Here is a 23,838-nt window from a genome sequence, read left to right as displayed (position 1 = left end):
CATAATGAAAATCGAAGTGCAATTATGAAAGCCAAAATCAGAACACACAGATGCTACAGCTAATAATGAGCACTTTGCTTGTCCAACATATTGAGGGGGATCTCAGAAAAATTTAACACAGCTGGTCGACCTGTCCATTTCCTCAATGTTAACATATATGACTGCCCAACGACCAGTTTTATAAAATCCGAACATACTTTGACAAATAAAAGTTTCCAACTATAAAATTTATTTAAGCGAGACGGCGTAGAGTGTAGAGATTGCATGGGCTTCACTTTAGGCAAATAATATAGCAAAGTTTTCAACAAGTTGTCATGGTGAAGACAAAATTTTCATTACTTTGAATACCAATAACATACAACCATACACATACTATAGCGCAGCAAAAGAATTTGTCATGAATGGTTTCAAACCCTGTTCCCTCAGTGCATCAGGCCAATTCACTATCCATTGGTCAACGAACTGCCCAGTGGCCCAGGTAGGAGGGAAAACATTTGTGTACAAACATACATAGACAGATGGTTGGCCTCCGACAAAGGCGTGAAATGCTGCAAGAATGCGAACACATCAAATGATACCAAGAAGACAATGACGAAAGGGCTTGCTCGAGTGCACCCACACCGTTCATGTTCGCCACTCAACTCTTTCAGTGCCAGTAACGTACCGATACTTTTTCGTCTTTCTGTCTCGTCGTGTCACTGACATTAGGAATGGGAGCACAATAACTGGTGAGCATTTGTGTCATTTCTGTCCTTCTACATAGCCTAAAATAAACTTATGTTTATTGTGCAATATCCAAGAAAAAAATCCCAGACGTAGCAGGTTCGTGGCCTCTGAAAAAAAAAAAGAAAACGGTAGTGAAAGGGTAAAAATACTGTTAGGTCAAACGCAAGGCATTCACCTAATCATGTACCTCAACAAACAGGGGTTGCCCACAAGTGAAGCCACCAAGAGCTTAGGAAGACAACATGCAATTAGCTTCTCTTGTGCACAGTAAACATTAAATGCACTCAGAAGAATGTTTAAACTGGGAGCAGTTCATTAGGAGGGCACAGACATGCCTCAGGGAGACTTTTCAGAAGTTATCCCAACTGAGCAATTTGCTGCATACATGTCATCTAAAGGTCATGGATTGGCTTTGTATTGCCCTCACATAAAGGAATCCCACATTAAGACGTTTAGAGTAATGCACTGCACTATCAGTACAACTTACTAGACTATGCTGAATCATGCCTTGAAGTTCATCAAGAGTTCAATACAATAGAATATATGGTGACATACTTCCATAAGCACCACACCATAATATGTAGATTAGATAATCAGACTGCATTTAACACACATAGTACACCTGCATGGCCAATGTCTTATTCCAGCAGTATAACAGTGCTGCACTTTCATATTTCTGCTCAAGTGAGCGGTCTGCACAACGGACTTGGTGCAGTCACTCGCCCGTGTGAATATACAGGTGATACTTCAGCTTGGGCATTTAATAGCATTTAAACGGACACCCTCTTGTGTAGACACTGCTGTTCACTTTCAACACCAGCAGTATTTCAGTCATGATACCCTTTTATTTCTCGTTTTCCTTCCGTGGTTCTTGTGCATCTATTTCACTCCCGTTATCACGTACCAACTAGACTAGAAATGGTCGATGCTGTATATTTCCGGCGCCATTCGTACATTTAAAAAGCACACCAATTTCCTAACTTTTTATTTTCTGTCATGTGCTGCTGCTATGTGGGAATACAGTACAGGGAATTTTTTTAGCACACCTCCCTCTCTCGGCGTACGTTGCATGGTTTGTTTTAGAGCTAGTTTCCTCACACGCGTCTATACACTACCGATCGCACACTGGTGCGGGCACAGGCGGGTGGCAGCTAGGGTTTTGTTCCGCGGGCGGTTTCCGCTTCTTGCACTTGCAAAACTGATGGCTATCTCGTTACTAATCGCTCAAAGGGCAACTGCCTGCCTTGCTTGTTTAGTGCTCACAGGGGTGCGCATAGGAAGGATGCTGCCGTGCATACGTTTCCGTCGCTTTCTTGGGGGGGGGCACTCACGAGAACTAATTGCTTCTGGTTGGCGTTAAGATGAAGATTAGCAGAAGTTTGTCACACATTTTGCTGTTTTGACGGGCACACAACCACAGTTTTCTTGAGTGCGCTCACCTACGCAGTTCGATTATGCTATGGACGTAAATATTAGTGTAAGAGCAGGAACATTTGACACTTGCGAAATATTCTCGTGTGCGCATTTTCTAAAGCCTTATATGTATAGCAATGCATCAAATTTTTAATTCTTATAAGTTTAATTACTTTTTATTGTTATTATTAATGAATGAAGAGTACATATATGCCAACTCAAGATCTTTTTTCTCTCTTTACGGTCACCCTAGAAAATTTACGGTAACTTTGTTTCGAAGTAATTCCCAAAGAATTGGAATCTGCAATAAAAAAAAATCGACCCTGGGTGATCGCATATGGCGAAAGAAATCAACCCTCAAATGATTAAAGCACACCGTAGGGTCTAGGCTACACTATGGAAGCAGTCGCATGTGAAGTCAACATCCCTGTAGCTGCCCCAGTAGCTTTGTGCCTATGGCATTGCTCGAGGTTGTGGGTTTGATCCCGACCATTGCAGCTACATTTCAATGGGGGAGAAACAATAAATGCTCATGCACTCAGATTTAGGGAAACATTAAAGAACACCACGCTGTCAAAATCAATCCGGAGTCTGCCATTACCGCGTACCTCATAATCCAATTGTCGTTTTGGCACAAACAGTCCCAAAATTCAATTACAGTTTAACACTTCTCTTAAGATATGATGTGCCATGTGAGGCAATCAATATTTCTGTCTCAATATATGCTCAACCCTCTCAGAAGTTACAAACAATGGCACAAAACGACGTCTCAAGCAAACACCTACCTTTCTGTGTTCTCCGTACTACGCAGACAAACAGCAGTGATGCATGCAAGGTAACGTTTAACATCAATTCACTACTTTAGCGTAGGAGTAAATGTTAAAGAAATTAAACATTTGCCATCAACATCACCGCTAAATTTGTCTATTGAAGCACACGCCACACAAAGCTCCGCTTACATTGATTCCCACAGTGCATTTATGAATAGTAGCAAACAATACGAACTGCCGAATACCATGTCTCAACAACATCTTATTGCGCAGAATTGTACCCAGGCAGAAAAGTGTGTCCGTCTGAGTGATGCTTCATTGTCTAGTATGTTATGTCCACCGTGGATGGAATGAAAGTTATTGCATTCTTGCTTCGATTTTAGTTTGTTTTTTATTTACAACCGATGATGTGAACTATTAAAAACCAATAAGAAAAATATCCTTTTTTAACCCTTTCAGGGTCAATTTCTTTCACCATTCGCGACCGCCCAGGACCATCTTTTTAATTGCAGATTCCAATTTTTTTAGGGAGCTATATCGAAAAACATTTACGGTAATTTTTCTAGGGCGATCGTAAAGTAACAAAAATTTTTTCGTTGGTATATACGTACTGTTTATTCGTGAATAACAACAAGGAACTAAACTTATATTAAATATTTGATGCACTGTTATACACATAGTTCAAGGCTTTGAAAATGCGCACACGAGAATATTTCGCAAGTGTCAAATGTTCCTGCTCTTACACTAATATTTACGTCCATAGTGTACTCGAACTGCGTAGGTGAGCGCACTCAAGAAAACTGTGTAGTTGTGTGCCCATCAAAAAAGCAAAACATGTGACAAACTTCCACTAACCTTCATCTTATCGCCAACCAGAGGCAATTAGTTTTCACGAGTCGCAAAAAAAAAAAAAAAAGAGAAGAAAAGGAAACGTATGCACGGCAGCATCCTTCCTATGTGCACCCCAGTGAGCACTAAATGAGCGAGAAACAGGTGGTCGCCTTTTGAGCGGTTAGTAACGAGATAGCCATCAATTTAGGGAGCGCAAGAAGCCACAAAACAAAACCCAATCCGCGGCCTGCCCGCCTGCGCACCCACGCGCCAATCCACAAGCAATATTATATAGATGCGGTGGAGCAAACTAGCTCTAAAACAAACCATGCAACGAAAACCGAGAGAGGGAGGCACGAGAAAAAAATACCCTGTATTTCCACATAGCGGCAGCACATGTAAGGAAATAAAAAGTTAGGAAATTGGCGCGCATTTTAAACGTACACACGGCGCCGTAAATATATGGCATCGACCATTTTGGACTTGTTCGCGGCGGCATATATTTACGTCATTGACCCTGAAAGGGTTTATGGTGACGATTCGATTCGACGGTCAAATAGGAGAGTGACAAATCTATTCTAACAGCAAAAATGAAATACAACAATATCACATTTATTCTTCTAAAGTTTTCGAATATTCGCAGAACCCCTTAATAATGTGATATGCAATTGCTTGAAAATAAGGTTTGTAAAACCCACACATATTTTGATGCAGAAAGCAATGATCCATTTGTGAGAAATGGTAAAGTGAGGAAAGCTTGACTGGAAACCATCAAGCCGACTGCGCCAGTGACCACACTCACCGATACCCTTCTGCGCAGTCGACTCATGTTTAGGAAAGCCGGAAGAGAGACGCAGAGAAGTACGAGAGGCTAGCAATACGACAAAGTAACGCGGCAAGCACGGCACACGTATGGGTGCCACAGGTCCCTTTCTATCTTTCGAGGGTTCGACGTTCCTTTTTCTTTCAACGCAGACACCCAGTACAGTCGAACCCGACTATATCGAACCCGTTTACATCGAATTATTCTATATATCAAACAATTTCTGGTCACGGTATAGTTACAATGAGTATATATAGCAAAAAATACGCTTACATCGAACAAATATTGCAGTGACTCCCGATATATCGAACGTCAAGCGGCGGGAAAGTGCCCCCAGAAGTTGGCTTTCCCTCGCGGTAGCGGGGAAACCCGGCGGCGCGGCTCCATCCAACCGCTCTCCCTACCGTGACCGCGCTGCAAGGGCTGTTCGGAAGAGCCGTCGCCACTCCCCCTGTCGCGCATAGTGAAGTCTATTATCCTCCCTCTTTCTCTATCATCTTTCACTTCCCACTCCCTCTCCCCTGACGACGCTTCGCCGTGCTCCCTCACGGGTTGCAGAATCAAGCGTCCGTCCTTTCTTTATGCCCTTCACGACACAGGACACTACTACGTGCGCTCCTGACATTCGCCGAGGCTGTCGGCCTCGCCGACCGCCTTTAGCTCCATCGCATTTCGGCGGCGTGCTGCTGTTTCTGGTGCACTTTCTCTCCCTCTACTTTCATTCCCTACCCCCTGTGCAGCGCCGTTGAGGTGTCCTCTAATGAGAGACAGTTACTGCGCTGCACTTTGCCCCAACCTTTCCTTTTCATCAACAAGAATCTCCTCTCTCTGCTTTCTTTAGATCACTATCTATTGACACTCCCCAGCAAAAAATGATCCTGGCCCGCCTACAGCGCTTGCTCAGACAGCCAATCAGAGGCTCTTGTGCGCTCTTCGTGCAAGATGGCGAAAGTGCGAGTCGTCTGGCTGCTTCTCTGGTTTATCGTGTTTGCGCCTTGTGGGCCTTCTCCCGCAGTGTTGCCGTGATGAAGCGGCAGAATTCGCCTTTCGTCGTGAAGATCGAAATCATAAATCGCGTCGAACGCAATATCCCCGCAGCGTGCAAGATTTCGAGGAGCACTCTCAGCACGATTAAGGCTAAAGTGGCCAGACTCGCAACCCGGTGCCCATGGCGCCCGACGCGTACGCACGGCCGTGTACGAGGCGTTCTTCATACGTGCCGGTTTCCGCGTGCTCGGTGATGACTGTAAATTCTGATGAATGCGACGAAGCCGTTGCCGGTGTTGCCGAAGTTTGGAGCGAGCTGTCAAAATTTCCGGGACATTCGAATCAACGGTGGACGAGTTTGTGAGTGCAGATGATGGTGTCGCGACGACGGTAGATCCCGAAACGAAGACTACATCGCCGACATCGTACCAAGCACAAATGAAAGTAGGCACGTTGAGGAAAGCAACTACGGTCCTTTGCCCACATCCTCCGAAGTGATTGGTGCAATCGCATTAGTCCGGTGCTTCTGCGCGAATGCGGAAGGTTGCGGCCTCAGCTGCTCGGATTCCTTAGACAACGTGGGGAAGTGCGTGCGTCGCAGGCAGTGAAATTTCCCAAGCAGAAGAAAATGCAGGACTAATTTATGCGAAACTAAGCTAGTTTCGTCAATAAAGTGATTTTATAAATGGTATGTGCTTTTATGACATACAATTATTTAGCAGGCTTATATCGAATTATGCTCTATATCGAACTGATAGGCGTTTTTTTGCGAGTTCGATATAGCCGGGTTTGACTGTAGTAGTCGGATTTGTTATAACCAATAACATGGCATGGCCACACTGTAGGAAGCGATTTATTTTACCATAGAACACAAAAATCTATGGTGTCATGGTTGCTCATTGTTATATTCGATGTATATTTCACAACGGTATTGTTAAGAATGGGTTTGATTCTATAACTTGAATATGCAAGCGATGAACACACCGATCCTTACATTTAGCTCTTAATTTAAGTTGAGGATGAATATCTGTCACAACAAGTGCGTTTAACGGATAATAAATGAACATTCATGTGATATCACTAAACTACTCTATTTAACACGACCATCATCCTAAGTTTGCTCTTAGGGCTATGCTATGTTGAATACTAGTAAAGCATTGCACGGCACTGCAACATAAATGCATTTGCTAGGTGTGGCACTTTTAAAAGGCCCGTCACCAGGTTGCATTGCTAATTTTGGTTATAGTACACTGGAACCTTTAAAACGCCATCTAAGGAGCGTTTTTTACTAAACAAAATTTTCAAATTGGTTCATTATTGGAGGAGATCGAAGGAGTTAACTGCTTCCCAAGTGGTGTTCTTTTCCTGCATTCTCCCATACAGGAGGCGAGAGACGTACCGTGGCATTGAGCTACATTTGTTTTCCTTCTCTGTTTGCTGCTCGGCACATTTACATTGGCGGCATCGTACTTTCTGCGTTGGATGATTAATTGAAGCCACATGCCACGGTGAATGACGAAGACAGAGCAGCAAAGAGGCATTTGCGCATGTGACCTTGACTCCCTAGTTAGGAGCAGAGCTTCCTGAAGAGGGAGGGTGCGCGGCATTTGGTTTGAATTTCAGTTGCTTTACCGGCACACACCACCATAGTACTTTGAAGACACGATCGCCAGCAGATGATGCATATGCTACGCTCATTTGTTTAAAATGGCTAAACCTAGTGAAAGGCCCTTTAGCAAACACTTTCTACGAGGCAAATTATGTACCATTTATATCCTTATGCTCTCGCTTCTAAGCCACAGCTACTCGCAAGCACAGGGTCTGCGTAGGTATGCACAACGCAATGAACATGGCTCATGCATAGGCACACGGCTGTGCCTCTGCCACTCATTGCACTACCAATGCTGAAAGCAAAGTTGGTGGCGAATGGGATGTGGGTTGTACTCGAACTGCCTGTAGCCATTAAAAAAAAACATTGGAGTACACCAAGAGTCCTGTTTCGGTGTTCCATTGGTCAGACAGCGTACTGCCAAACTTTAGGTTTTGCAACTTTATAAGGTATGAAAACAGGTTTTTTTTAAATGTTTGCTACAGGAGCAACTTACATTTCAAAAGGTCTACTACAGCCTATAAAAAAAGCACATCCCATTTTAGCTATACACCTTAATTCAACCTGTTACAAGCTCAGTCTCCAACCAATTCGTGCTTGACATGTCAGAACACACAGCAATGCCCAACGGTCAGTATGTCCGTGTACTGAGGTCAGATGTTGCTCAAGCATTGTTCCCTCTTTCATGCTTTGAGCTGTTTTACCACATGTCACAAATTATGTTTGCATAAAAGAAAATGAAAGAAAACATCACAAAAATTTAGAAAAATGATGCACCATATAGAAAAAGATTACGATAGCCTTGAAAAGTGGCTAAATGAGATCTGCTGCATTACAGTGTAAGAGCTAGCTTAACTATAAAGAAGCACTGCATGCAGCCCTTCATGAAAAAGTAACATCGTAACACAGTAACTAACACTACACATAAAGATTACAGAAAGATTAATGGAATTCCACACCATGAAATAATTACGCATGTCGTGTAACGGTCAAATCATGCGAGTCCGGTGGGAAGACGGTGGAGACAGTAGGCGAAAAGGAAGAATCTAGTAACACATAATAGAAGACAGAAGAAAAAAAGGAAAGTGTCTGAAGAAAGAACTAGGGAGGCTGCTGAGCTGGCATTGGTGACATAGACTGGCAATAGTGCAGACGCATTTCCCGCTGTGCTCTGGGCACATGAAGGAGCACCACCAAGGACCCGGACCAGAAATGGGCCAACCTGGAGACGGCCGCACCAGCGCTAGCTCCACTGCCTCCGGCTACCCTTCCATGGCACTGCTCCAAGATCCCTGTTAACTCCATAGCAGCTGTCGCCAAACGCCGTCGAGCGCCTCAGAGGCAAACGCAGTGTGGGTGATGTGGCCTGGTGCACTGTTCTTAGAGAAATTTGAAACGAAAATTTCCGATTACTTCAGTCTGCTTATTTAAGTGCGTCAATCAATATACACAGTAACCGTTGTATGAAGGACATTGATCCATACACCCTGCTTGATCGATGCTAGCTATTGGTCAATAGCAGCCATCTACAGGACTCTTGCAGATGGTGACATATGCAAGATGAACCACAACTTTGAAGGGGGCACCTGTGTTTGAAAAGAGGATGTTTATGAAAACGGTGTCCTTGCCTCCGCTTGAGAGCTCCCCCTACCACCTACAACTGCAAAATTTGGTTGAGACATTCACAAAAGTATATTCTATCTGCTGAATGTGTTTTTTTCACCAAGCTCGAGGGCTGGTTCATGACCCCTTTAATGCGTTAAATAGCATGTCGATAAAGAGCAATTTCCTAGTATTGTCTGCAGCTATAAATTTGTCACTCTGGCTAAGAGGTGACTGTTCAAGTGTTTCACAGGCATATTCCTTTGGCAACTATGTTCATAAAATCAAAATTCAAGAATTTTAAACACTGCTAAAAAGTGCATTCCCCGACATCCTAGGTGGCGAAAAGGTGGTTTCTAAATTAAAGGGTTTCAGAAATATTCAAGGATCCGTATGAATTGTGTGCCAGAGAAACACATAACGCCAGTGGCTGCAGAATCGCCAGTGTCTTAGATGAGCCAATGTAGGAATGAAAACAGCTCATGGATGTTAAGAAGCGGCTCATGTATATATAAACCCATTCAGGTGCTGTATGGATTATTGCATCAAAATCACGAGCATTGATTAAAATTATATTTCAGATATGTCAGAAACAACTCAAAGCACTTCTAATTGAACCATACTGCAAGTATGAATAGTAAGTGTTTTAGTAAAACTTGAAGAAAGACAGCTGGATATTTGCCACGTAGGTTCAGCTTGTCATGTAGGAAGTTCACTTCTTTTATTGTTTTCACAGTGTTTTACATCATGCATATATATTATATACTGATAAATGCCTTCATAATGAAAAGCCTTGGGAAAAAGCATTCAACACACAGGACACCTTGCTGTAAAGGTCACACATAGCCCAGCTCAAGATAGGACCGAGACATAATTATTACTTCCATTATGCAGGTCATTTCATTGTGCAGGCACTCATTGTAGAGGCAATCAAGTGTCTAGATAGGTGCTTTCCCGGTATGTCGGCACTAAATGTTTGAGATTCTCATATCTGACGTTGCTACAAAGAGTTCTCGCATGGAGTCCACATGCTCCGTACTTGCGAAAACTCAGTCACAAATTAAAAAATCATTAATTAAAATCCTTCGAACACGAGACAGATGGGCGGAGTGTGCAGCGGGACAGCACGTATTCATTTGAAGCTTGCCTTGCGCACACACCTTTCCTGGGATACGTGTGCACTTTATTCGCAACTTTCACGGCCTATAGGGGGCGCCACCTTAAATCCAACATGGCTGTCCGAGAGATTAAGAACTAGAGCGGCCGGCGCAGTGCTGCGGTCGTCTTGCTCAGTGACATGTTGTTTCGTGTCGTCATGTTTAAATGTCTCTTCAATTTACACGCCCGCTGTCGTTAGCCTGCGTAATGGCTCACATTGGGTGAGCAGAACGCAGGATTCGAAGCCTACTTGAAGGCGAGGAAGTCCTAAACGCTGGTCATCTTGTATGCTGCGGCATAAAAGCGTGCACGTCGACGTCTGTGACAGTTGAAGACCTTTGCATACAAACTTCGCAGCTTCGAAGCAAACCACACGAGCTGTGGTTTCAGTTTTACCACGACGGTGTTATTAAGAGAAGTGACCGTACTTTATATTTGCTATTCTATTAATTTGACCTCTTTGAATGGGTACCATGAGTTTTTATACGCTGTGGTGCTCTCTGCAAGTTGTTACTTAGACCGCTTGAATAAGCCGCCGTGTCGAGAAAAAGAAACCCTCCTGGTGTCGCATGACCGAAGTCCTTTACATCGACGGCGTGAAAAGCAGCTCTAAAGCAGTGTTTTGTGTGAGAAAATTTCTTGTCTAGTTGTCCCCGCCTGTGTTCACAAAGCTGGATGTTGAACACCAGAAGTAAACAAGAAACCATATCTGACCGCTTTTGCGAGCTAATACAATAACCGTTCACTGTTGTAATTTAGTTACTGTGCTTTATGCGTGCCGTGCAAGCTACAGTCTTGCGGTAGTTTTACAGCCTGCGTGAGTCCTACCGCGTCTTGCCTATAGACAGATCAAGCGATATACATAGCCGATATTTACCGGTCCGCGGCACTGCTCACTTCATTCTTTCAGTTATCTTTATAAAATAATATACATGCAGATCAGCTGAGGGTTCACTTCGCGAACACTGCACAGTAGTTTAACATTTGTTGGACTAGGGTTTGTTACCTTACGAGTGCAGTCATGCGTGCCTGTGCACACGTTATAGCCGCGCATCGAAGTGGCTGACGAGGTACGAATTCCAGGTCCCTCTACGCCTGTGTCACTTTGCTTCGATGCACAAATGAGAAACTCATCTCTCTGTTCGAAAATGGCGGAATGTCAAGTTGGCGTTGCAGAGCACGAATGCATGAACGAGAACAAGAAATTTTGAAGCAGGTACAAGGCTTCACGGAGAATGTTTGCGCTCCAACGTAGCCGCAAAGGCATGAGTGGCAAGAACGCAAGCATCAATCATCCTACAACACATTTGAGTTAAGATTGCGCATTATTTCTTTCCCTACACGTGATATAGTGTTGTGCCTGCGTCTATTGCGATTTCAAGTGCTCGAAATCGTCACTCATCTGTCTTATTCCAAAAATGTCCTCCGACATGAAGTGCGCACTGCAAACCTTCATCGCTTCTGTGACAGCTTTGCCGATCCGCAGCGTAATAAATTTCTTCCTCATGGACGCAGCCGGTGGGAATGAGTGAAGGCTCACATCACCTACCGCATAACTACCGCTCGGCACCCATTGCGGCATGCAGCAAATACGGTTACTTCTATGTTTGCTCATTCTGAGCATGTTAAGTGGCCTTCAGGATCCCACGGGAGCTTTGAACGCATTAAAACAACAATCGAAAGTGAAGGAAAAGTGTACACAACACCAATACGCTACCCGAACGGGCGGCAGCCAGCGGCGAGTATAATCTTTCGATTGTTTCCGGCCACCGCCGCACGACGGCGCCACCGTACGTGAAAGTTGCGAATTAGCAATGGTTTAGCTTTAGACGCAACACACAAGCAGCAACTGCAAAGTTGAAACAGCCAAAACTGACAGGCACTTGTTTTTTTAATATCACAGTCTTCAGTGTCCTTGCTGTTGCAGATTTCACCTTGTTCAGGAACCTGCCTGTATCAACTTTCTCTAAGCAAGCATCCCCCTTGCAGTGTTTCACCATAGTAAAAATTCCAACAAGAAGTTTGGAGACCGGTGAGTGAAACTGTTTTGCAAACAGCTTTTTTCGTAAAGCTTCTCGTAAGATCGTAAACGATCACAAATTCATAATATAAAAGAAAAATTACAGCTAAACTCTGTAAAGGAGAATTATCACGGTGCAACGCATTATATAGTGGCTCCTTACATGTTTGCAAGCGCGTATGAAACATTCTTGCTTGTTTCTTTAGGTTAGGGTAGCACTGCTTGTTCCGGGCTATTCTGGCACATGGCATAGAAGCAACGCTCACCTTCTGTGGTTGAGGTAGGCTTGCAGTCCGAGAGCACGAGCACCTGCGGAGAGTGGCAAGTTGGCACCCAGTGCTCAATCATTGCACCAATCAGCATTGGTGCATGCAACAGGTGCGTGCTAGGTGTGTGCAGCTGGGCCTCTAGTTCATGAAGGGAGCAGAGCTTCGGACTTTCTTGTGGGTGATGGGACCTTCGTGCCCAGAGGATGCAGCAGCCACAAACTATTGTACGGTCCTGTCACTTACCTTCAATGAGCCCTTACTACATTTATAATACAGATTGGCAATGTTAAAACTGCTAAGTTACTTACACTTCGCACTCTTAACAAAAGCAAGAAGTTTTATTTTAAATTTTCTTGATAACCTTCTGCATATATCTTCATGATTTTTGGAAATTATTGTCACTGTTAGGTCTAGTCTAGGATTGTAGCATTATTTAGCCAGATTTGTAGATGGAAACTTTATTAAGGCAAAAGCCTTAAATGATTCATGGGCCAAAAATCCAATGCACCAAAATTCATAGCACCAACCTTCATGGTGCCACCATGCCACATGCTGCCACCAACAAAGGTTGTAGCTTTGAGTGCTTTCATGATCATCATCAGCGTGGTTACGCCCACTGCAGGGCAAAGGCCTCTCCCATACTTCAACTACCCTGGCCATGTACTAATTGTGGCCGTGTTGTCCCTGCAAACTTCTTAATCCCATCCGCCCACCTAACTTTCTGCCGTCCCACCTAACTTTCCCTACTCCGTAACCCTTAATGACCATCGGTTATCACACGTCCTGCCCATGCCCATTTCTTTTTCTTGATTTCAACTAAGATGTCATTAACTCGCATTTGTTCCTTCACCCAATCTGCTCTTTTCTTATCCCTTAACGTTACACCTATCATTCTTCTTTCCATAGCTCATTTTGTCGTCCTCAATTTAACTAGAACCCTTTTCGTAAGCCTCTAAGTTTCTGTCCCGTACATGAGTACTGGTAAGACACAGCTGTTATACACTTTTCTCTTGAGGGATAATGGCAACCTGCTGTTCATAATCTGAGAATGCCTGCCAAACGCACCCCAGCCCATTCTTATTCTTCCGATTATTTCAGTCTCATGATCTGGATCCGCGGTCACTACCTGTCCTAAGTAGATGTATTCCCTTACTACTTCCAGTGCCTCGCTACCTATTGCAAACTGCTGTTCTCTACCGAGACTGTTAAACATTACTTTAGTTTTCTGCAGATTAATTTTTAGACCCACCCATCTGCTTTGCCTCTCCCGGTCAGTGACCATGCATTGCAATTTGTCCCCTAAGTTACTAAACAAGGCAATATCATCAGCGAATCGCAAGTTACGAAGGTATTCTCCATTAACTTTTACCCTCAATTCTTCCCAATCCAGGTCTCTGAATACCTCCTGTAAACACCCTGTGAATAGCATTGGAGAGATCGTATCTCCCTGCCTGACGCCTTTCTTCATTGGGATTTCGTTGCTTTCTTTATGGAGGACTAGGTGGCTGTGGAGCCACTATAGATATCTTTGAGTATTTTTACATACGGCTCGTCTAGACCCTGATTCCGTAATGCCTCCATGACTGCTGAGGTTTCGACAGAATCGAACGCTTTCTCGTAATCAATGAAAGCTATATATAAGGGTTGGTAATATTCCGCACATTTCTCTATCCCCTAATTGATAATGTGAATATGGTCTATTGTTGAGTACCCTTTACGGAACCCTGCCTGGTCCTTTGGTTGACAGAAGTCTAAGGTGTCCCCGATTCTATTTACAAAGTATTTACCTTAGTAAATACTTTGTAGGCAACGGACAGTAAGTTGATCGGACTAATATTTCAAGTCATGGGCATCCCCTTTCTTATGAACTACGATTATGTTAGCGTTCTTCCAAGATTTCGGTACGTTTGAAGTCATGAGGCATTGCGTATACAGGGTGGCCAGTTTTTCTAGAACAATCTGCCAGCCATCCTTCAACAAATCAGCTGTAACCTGATCCTCCCCAGCTGCCTTCCCCCTTTGCATAGCTCCCAAGGCTTTCTTTACTTCCGGCGTTACCTGTGGGATTTCGAATTCCTCTAGACTATTCTCTCTTCCATTATCGTCGTGGGTGTCACTGGTACTGTATAAATCTCTACAGAACTCCTCAGCCACTTGAACTATCTCATCCATATTAGTAATGACATTGCTGGCTTTGTCTCCTAACGCATACATATTATTCTTGCCTATTCCTACTTTCTTCTTCACTGCTTTTAGGCTTACTCCGTTCCTGAGAGCATGCTCAATTCTATACATATTATATGTACTTCCTTATATCAGCTGTCTTATGCTTGCTGATTAACTTGAAAAGTTCTGCCAGTTCTATTCTAGCTGTAGGGTTAGAGGCTTTCATACATTGGCGTTTCTTGATCAGATCTTTCGTCTCCTGCGATAGCTTACTGGCATCCTGTCTAACAGAGTTATCCCCGACTTCTATTGTACACTCCTTAATAATACCCATAAGATTGTCGTTCATATCTTCAACACTAAGGTCCTCTTCCAGAGTTAAGGCCGAATACCTGTTCTGTAGCTTGACCCGGAGTTCCGCTATTTTCGATCTTACCGCTAACTCATTGATTGGCTTCTTATGTACCAGTTTCTTCCGTTCCCTCCTCAAGTCTAGGCTAATTCGAGTTCTTGCCATCCTATGGTCACTGCAGCGCACTTTGCCTAGCACGTCCACATCTTGTATGATGCCATGGTTAGCGCAGAGTATAAGGTCTATTTCATTTCTAGTCTAGCCATTCGGGCTCCTCCAGGTCCACTTTCAGCTATCCCGCTTGCAGAAGAAGGTATTCATTATCTGCATATTATTCTGTTCTGCAAACTTACTAATAACTCTCCCCTGCTATTACTAGAGCCTATGCCGTATTCCCCCACTGAGTTGTCTCCAGCCTGCTTCTTGCCTACCCTGGCATTGAAGTTGCCCATCAGTGTAGTGTATTTTGTTTTGACTTTACCCATCGCCGATTCCACGTCTTCATAGAAGATTTCGACTTCGTGGTCATCATGACTGGATGTAGGGGCGTAGACCTGTATGACCTTCAACTTGTGCCTCTTATTAAGTTCCACAACAAGACCTGCCACCCTCTCGTTAATGCTATAGAATTCCTGTATGTTACCAGCTATATCCATTTAATCAGGATGACTCCTAGTTCTCTTCTCTCTGCTAAGCCGCGGTAGCACAGAATGTGCCCGCTTTTTAGCACTGCATATGCTTTTTTTGTCCTCCTAACTTCACTGAACCCTATTATGTCCCATTTACTGCCCTCTAATTCCTCCAACAGCACTGCTAGACTCGCCTCACTAGATGGCGTTCTAGCGTTAAACGTCGCCAGATTCAGATTCCAATGGTGGCCTGTCCGGACTGCTTTAACTCTACCTTAATGAAAACAGAGTTAAGGCGCTCGAACCTACAACCATCGGCAGGAGTCAAACTTATGGCTTTTGGTTTTAAGTAGGGCAATGTTTCTTGAAGTGCAGTTAATTAAGGTAGAGCTAATTAAGGCACTCAAAGCCACGACTTTAGGTGGGAGAAAGCAGTAGCAAGTAACGCATTCAAATGAGAATGTCAAGTAATTTAATGAATGTCTCGTGAGTGCGCAGGCTTTTCGCCTTCATCCTCAACGCATGCTGAAAGGTACTGTCCAAATTTTTTAAAGGTGAACCAAAACATTAAAAATGACCTTGCTGAGAGCATCCTAAATAATTCTTCATATTAAAAATTCAGGAGAGTTGGCTGGTATGCAAGCACCATCAATGAAATTCTAAGGAGCGTACAAAAAAGTAAAATGCTCAGGAGAGCAAGTAATAAAGAGAAAGATTATGTTTATTGCCAACAATTGAAATGGAGGTTACTGTAATAGGTGCAAGGAAAAAAATTCAAGCAGCACTTATTTATCCTTACGTGGATGAATGTGAAAGCATTCCGACCACCGCACGATACTTAAGACACGCCACGATGCAAGGTCGTAGGTTCGATTCCCAACTAAAGTTGTGTGTTCGAGGCACTCGACTGTGGGTGCGCATGTGTCTTGAAGTTGCTCTTCTGCGAAAAGCTCCAAGGGCAGTACCAGTGACAGCGCAGCAACTTCCCACCTGTGTGGTTGCACTTGTGTATGATGACGGCAGACAGCCTAGTGGTTGCATAGTCACGATGATCACAACTGAGGTGCTTCTACTGCAACTACTGGTTACTGACTGTTGCTGGGCATCAATGATGTCTTCCTGTGACAAGAGTTGAAAAAATGTAACCAAATCAGCTACCTGCACACCCCTTCGTTTACAACAGAGGTGCTCGAAAAATGAAATTTTCAAGTCTACTTGAACACAAATATTTTGAAAAACGATCTCCGAATATTGAGTCAAATACCAATTATTTCCAATCTCTAGAAACAATGAAATATAAAGAACTTGAGCAATCCAATGCCATTATCAATTGGATTCCAGCTGAACCGAATCTCGTAAAATAGAAACAACGAAAAGTTGGTTGCACCTAATGCACTACAACAATCACAGTAATTAAAGAAACAGCACATGTCCAGATGCACTTAGTACAGTGAAGTTCTTACTGAAGGAGCCAAGTGCAAGATACTAATGTGCTCCATTAGTACAATGAATCATGTTCCAAGTTCAAAGGAACCCAAACATGGCGTGACATGCCAAACGATAAATCACCTTGCATAATCTGTAGGCTGTCTAAAGTGCAACATGCTTACTTATCGACTGGAAAACTATTACACGTAATTGAGCCCCTTCATCCATTTGCACAAAAAGAGGAGTCTTCACAACAACCATGGGTCTTTTGCAGCATTCAAGAGACTCCACTTGCATCAGCATTTCTTTCTGTAAACTGCTATAGTATTTGAACAGAAGAAATAGTTGACAATATTGAATAGTGAATTGCCTATCTAATAATAATTGAATAGGAAGGACTATTCGAATGGCATTCAAAATTTCGAATATTCCCACACCCTTATGTACCACATTATAAGAGTTCACACTATGCTGACATATATCAGGCCATTATTAATTTATGATAAATTAGCAAAATTTACAGTGGCATGGCCCAAAAGAAAAAGTTTGCTCGAAGCACGCATATCACAGGTAATCACCTACGTATTTTTCTTCCCTAACATGGACTAAATAGAGACACTAAGACAGAGTAATATTTATCTCTCTTCACAGAGTCCACTTCTGGTATGCTACTTTTGGTTAATTTGCTTTCTTTTGATAAGTGTCCTGGGCAGCATTCTTTAGTTATCAACGTCCTTAGGTTATTTCATCCTTCGTCCATAAACCTTTTTTTTTTACTTTTCGTAGCACGGGCTGCTGAAAATTTTTCTTATGGGGAGATGCGAGGCTGAGAGGTCAACATTTGGACCTACATGCCAATTTACCCTCTCAAAGATTATACGCCAGACAGACATCAGTGTTTCCAAGTGCAACAAACGGAAAGAGCACACACAACAAAAGTGGAACAAACCGCCACACGCAAGCTGCTGACTACAGTAAAGAAGGTGCAAACTCAAAGAAAACGGCAGACTCCTTCCATCCACACGGGGTGGCAGCACAATGGAGCGTTACAGAAAATCGTCCATTTTTCAAATGTACAGACAACACAGCTAACATGAAGAAGTTAGGCCACTTAGGACTTGTTTGCGGCCCGCAAAATTAAGTCTTCGACCCTCGAAGAGTTACTGGCTGTTGGGTAAAAAGACGTGCAGAGGTGATACTGATAAAAAGTACTCAAGTCAAAGCACTTAGAAGTACACCGTAAGTGACACTGTGTACGAAAGCCAGTGCAGCTGAGTCACTAAGCTTGTGTGAATCAATATGGCAGCTCCAGCAGGGTTGTCTCTACCCTGTACAATTGAAGGTGGACATCGAGGCACCCTGCTAAGTAAGCACGACACCCCTTGCATGTCAGAATTGGAAGCGAGTTTCAAGTTTTTCTAGAGGCCCGGGAAAGAGGGAGAGGCCGTAAGTAACCCCATTGCGTCACTGAAGAACTTGGCCAAAGACTGCAATTTCGCAACGTTTCGGGGGCATATGTTGCGTGATCAGATTGTGAGTGGTATCAACAATGTGCCCATGCAAACTCATCTGTTGGAGATGGTAGATTTGAACTTAGAATAAGCAAAGGAAACCATCGCAGCTATGGAGGCTGCACGTAAAGATTGCCGTGCAGTGAGCAGTCAGTAGGCTCAGGTATTACCTGATGGAGCTCCAGAGCAAGTCAACACTGTGGCCTTGAGGCAAAATGAAAGCGGCTGCTGTTTTAGTTGCACGCCATCTTCCACGGCGATGCAGGCATGGGAACACCATCTGTCACAACTGCAGCCAGAAAGCACACCTGGCAAGAGTTTGCAAAGTTCAGCCTGAAAAAGAAACGCCCAGATCGGAACCAGTCCTGTGCACAGCAGGGACGACCTACCTGTCCCATGTGAGGAACATGAATCTGTTTGTTCTACACTTCAAAAGGTTAGTTCAGAGCCAATGCGCATTGAAGTGGTAGCGCTGCTCAGTATGAAGCTGGATACCAGCGGCGGTATTTCAACCATTTACGAGGGCAATTTCGCCAAGCTTTTTCCGTGAACATCGTTAGAGTTAATTGTGCGGTTGAGGAGTTTACTGAAGAGTAAAAGGTCACGTTATCTTTATTAGCAAAGCTAACAAACTACTAAATTCAGTTTCTTCACACCGACCTACTGTAATGAATTCCATGAACACACATCAATTCACATCAATGTTAATTTGGTACTCTAATCTAACATATTACTTCATTTTAAACAATTTGGTTCGATACATAGAAAGAGTGCGCCCCTCACCCTATGTGCCCTCTGTAAAAGACATGATCAAATCAAAACTTAAAAGCTACATGTTTTACTAAACTATCTCTCCTTATTCCAAGCTGCCTTTGACAGTATTCGGCAGCCCACAGTATCGCACTTTCTCATATTTCATAACTATCATAAAAATTCCAGCAGAATCCATCTCACAATGACTGTCGACGTAAACGCGATTAGCATTCAAGCAATGTACACTTACTGCCTTGCTAAAAACGCATTCGGTTAGAATTTGCAATGGTCATTGTCAAATTTTCCTTAGTTCAGCTATGTGCGATACTGTAAACAATGGGTGACACTGTCCCCAAGATAGGCCTACTTTACTATGACACTCGCTTGCCAGGGTCAGCATGACCATGATGGAAGGACGAACACGCAGTCACGATGGTGTAATGATGCCAATGGAATGGCAAAAACAGAGCCCGTATTTTGAAATGTTCGCCTTCCTTGAAACTATCGCCTCGGCCACACCTCTGCCAATGGTGTGCGCTGATTGGCAGTTTTAGCAAAACCAGAAAATAAACAGCGCCATCTAGTAGTTCCAGCCTATGTCATTTTAACGTCATGGTGTCGATGGGTGCTCTTGACATATATTGAATTAATGAACACGTCTTTGGCGTTCGGTTGGTGGTGGAGTGTAATAGAAATAAGGTAGGTGGTAGTTTATAGTAGCCTTATTGGTGGCACCTTACATGCATTGTTTCGCAGCAATATTTGCCGATTCATTTAAAATAAAACATTTCACACTTCTTTATTCATTACATTTTACCTAAAGCAGTCGTAACCAACTGTAGTCAGTGCACAGAACCCAAACTGCGGCCACCACACTCGAAAACAACACACCGGAGCCGCTCTGCACTCGCATAGTGCGCTCTCTCATGCGATGTGAAGCGTTCGACAGCACGTATTGGTAGTGCATGCTGACATAACGGGTAAGCAGTCACTTGGTTTATTGAACGTCACGTGACTATCACGGCGGCGAAACTGTCACGGAAGGCGAACGTTTGAGAATATGGCCCCAGTATGATGATAACAGCATGATGAAAATACGATGATAATTCTGAAATGATGATGCTATAACAATAATAGCGTGAATATGACAGCATCAGGACAATAGGTTACGATGACGTGACAACTCTATGACGCCGATGGTAGGACAATAATCAGATGAAACTAATTACGACGATGGAACAACCATGCCAGCATCACAATGATGGTATCGCAAGAAATGTATGACAACGCACTGGAAACGATGGCACAATAATGGTGCATAATCACAATTTAATGTCGACAGCATGATCACAATAAGACAAATAAGGAATGATGTAGATGTGACAACGAAGGCAGTATAACGATCAAGGCATGACGACAATCGGATGAATTTCCTGAAATGATAATGGTATGAGAATAGCATGACGACGGCTGCATGACAACAATGGCATGACAAGAGCCCGATGACGAAGCTGGAATGTCAATGACAGAATGGCCGAGACAACGTCATGACCATGAGCACACATCCTTAGTGGCCTAAGCAAGATAATCTTTTTTACAGAACACTGCTTTAAGCACCAGGGCGGCTTAATGATAAGATTGGAATATACACTGCTTAAACTATCGAAATGATCTGTAGAACGTATTGCTAGTAACGTAAGAACTTCCTCGTGGCCATCAACTACACTTGATGTACAAGTGACTTTTTTAACTGGTAGAGAACTTTGGTCACAGGGTTGGCGTATGAGGAGATAGATAAATTGAAGGTGTCTAAAGTAGGCAGAGAACGCTTCTTGCATTAAAACAGTTATCAATATTCCTCGAACACCAAACTGTCATTTACCACTCTAGCTCTGACAAGGTGTCAGCCACACTTTCAATTGGAGGTCCCCAAGGTTCACCATTATCATTGGATGCACTGCAGCAATCGCTGCGTAAAGCGTACCACAGGAGTGGTATATCAGGTTCTGCTAAACTGTGAAAGAACCTACAACCGGCAAACTGGCCACAGCATCACTCACCGAATGAGGGAACATGCAAACAGTTTAAAGCAGTGTTTCCCAAACTGCAGGTCATGGCCACCAAATGAGTCATTAGCCATTTTCTATGGGCCATGGAAGGTGAACTATCACCAATGCTTCTATTAAAAACTTTTGACGTCAAGCTTTAAACTATGCATTTCCTCACACTACGTTTACTGGTGCGAGACAACAAAACAACATTATGCATGCACGGTAGCCAAGGAAGTGCAATCACACTGAAATTCTAGGCCTCAAGGGCTAAACTACATATCCCTCTTGTTAAAATACATGATTCAATAAATCCTCGTTAAAAAAAGTCATTTTTTGTAGCCATCTTTGCTACAGTTAATGCCTTTTAAACAAACTTCAATGTAAATGTATTCATGTAATTTAAAGTCTAACTTTCAGAAAGCCTATAAAGGTGGAGGTTCACTGTAGGTTTGGTACTACTAAAACGGGTGGCATACTAGAAAAGCTTGAGAAACACTGGTTTAAAGGAAGATTTAAGTGTGCATCATTCTGCATATTGCAGATCTTGCATCTATGAAATGCAATTCTCTGATGTGAGGATCCTGGGCAGAAGCAAAGATGAAACTCTGAGCAACACCACATTGAAATAAATAGGAAAATGTGCATTAGCGAAACCTTAGTTTATACAATATGTAAATAAAATTGCTAAGCAACAGCCATTGATGACTCTTCTCCAGCGCTTTGTTGTCTCTTGTAGTCGTGCATTCACACAGTTAAGTTTGTAGCAATTTGTGCTTCGGAATCATCAGTCATAGGTCTAGCATCTATTTTTCTGCTCTCACCTTTCACTGTTTCTTTTCTCTGATTTTCTCATTTTTTGAGCTTAAAAAGCCATGTTGTATAGCTCACCATCAGGTCTTTGACTATAAAATATTACTCCTTGGCTTTCGCAGGGGTGGGACTGCCCAAAGTCATGTTGGAGTAAGTAAAACTGCATTTTGGAGCACCTTGGAGCCGACTAACTTCTTTTTGGAGCAATTTGGCAGGGCTCTTCGAAACCACGATGAAACAGAATAAACCAACACGAAAACAATATGAAAAAGTGTGTCCAGAGGCAGCACGGCGCATGTTTTTCTACATATAAAGGGGAGAACATCGGTGGTAATATTTGTAAAAGAATTCCGGCCCCGAATAAAAATTCCGATAACGACAGTCACTAGAATTTAAGTTTCTCTTTCAAATGCAACAAGTTTCATTCAAATCGGCCAAGGATTTATGCCGGAAAAACATTTCTGATATTTACATGTATTCGAATAGGCGGTATATCGCAGTTGGGCCCGAGCTAAAGTTTCCTCTTAATATTCTGGCGAGGTCCATCCTGCTCAGCACAGCGTCGTAAAACACACCCGGTGCAACACCAAGGATCTCAAGAACTTTCTTCCTGATACTGTTGCCATCAATGCAGCATTATAAATGGCAGCTTTCAGCTTTCCCTAAAAAAGAGAGAGAGGGAGAGAGAGAGAGAGGAAAGGGGAAAGGCAGGGAGGTTAACCAAGCTACAGCAAACGGTTTTGGGGCACCTACACCAAGCCGCATGGTGAACTCATTCAATAGGCGAATGCCTACTGTGCATGATATTCTGCATCCGCAATATCGAAGGGTGAATCACGCGCAGCGCCTCCGAACTTGACAGCACTTGCACTCACCAGCGAGGGCTCGGCACGTTGACGCTGCATTTCCAGGTGCTTTCCCGCAGGATAGGAGCGTCTTGCGCATTGCGCAGTTTCGCTGAAAAGCGAGGCATTGCTACTTTGGCATTGCGTTTATGAAACGAACGGCCGCTGGAAGCTTCAGAGAAAGTGTAGACATGCAGCATGCACAAGCAGAACCGAACGCGGGTCACCCAACCACACCAACGCGCAAGACTCGGACGCACCGTTGTCAGATGGGAAGAGGCAATGGAAGAGGACTTGGCAGCCAAAGGCGCCGCGTCCCAGAGCTTTCATGTACTCGCCAACCCAACATCATTCGATACAAAGACTCGGACGCACAAAACACTGATGTAAGCTCATAGAGTTTCTCATTACATTACCTAGAGGGAAATCTGGCGCTGCTGCGCTGTGGTATGCATGGGAATGCCGGTATGTTGTGGATTCGGATTGGCATCGTTTTCGTAGAGACAGGACACCTTGAAGACGCGCTTGGCAAGTACCGTTTCGTCTGTCACAATGATTCATTTTCTACTAGAACAGCACATAAAAAGCTGTTTTAGCTTTATTATTACGCAAAAACATGTTTTGTTTAACTATGAGAACTTGTTATTGTGTGTACGACTACATGTTACGTAAAAAGTATCAGCGGGCCGCTAAAGTTGGAGGACAGACGACAAGGTTCGCGCTCGCTTTGAAACAGTCGGTCGTCTGTTCTTGCTTTTCTTCGCTTGGTCATGCATCGTGGGTGAGTAAAGATGTAATATGCGTGAATGGAAACAATTTATGAAGATTTTACTTTGAAAACGCGTTATTTGCGTAGCGATATCCATGTTTTAGACGAAGCCTCTTACAACACCAGCCAACACGAGCCTCGCAGACCACGGAGGAAGGAAGAGGCCTACCCCCTCCGCGCGCTAGGAGAAAAGTGCGGCGGAAATGACGTAGTAGGTTCTCATTTTTTTGCTGCTTTTTTATTTTTTTTGTATGGCCACGCCTTTTGGGCCACAATGGCGGCGTTGTTATGGTTTTGAGCGCTCACACGTGTTGCT

General features: G+C 43.5%; 1 long non-coding RNA gene across 6 annotated transcripts in view; it reads right to left on the bottom strand.

The window, feature by feature from the left end:
• The window catches only part of LOC129383551 (uncharacterized), a 29,628-nt gene extending 6,377 nt beyond the window's left edge, over nucleotides 1–23,251 (bottom strand). Inside the window, exons 1-6 of one of the 6 annotated variants that reach the window (XR_011895986.1) lie at nucleotides 22,784–23,007; nucleotides 18,465–18,627; nucleotides 16,155–16,474; nucleotides 12,206–12,248; nucleotides 8,382–8,538; nucleotides 6–833 (exon numbers count right to left, since the gene is read on the bottom strand). This is a non-coding gene — a long non-coding RNA (uncharacterized lncRNA). The other 5 variants (XR_011895983.1, XR_011895984.1, XR_011895985.1 and 2 more) reach the window with 5 other exon arrangements.
• Nucleotides 23,252–23,838: the final 587 nt, after the last annotated feature.

The sequence above is a fragment of the Dermacentor andersoni genome, chromosome 8 (assembly GCF_023375885.2).
Source record: "Dermacentor andersoni chromosome 8, qqDerAnde1_hic_scaffold, whole genome shotgun sequence".
Classification (NCBI taxonomy): Eukaryota; Metazoa; Arthropoda; class Arachnida; order Ixodida; family Ixodidae; genus Dermacentor; species Dermacentor andersoni.
This window is presented reverse-complemented; position numbering and strand designations above follow the sequence as displayed.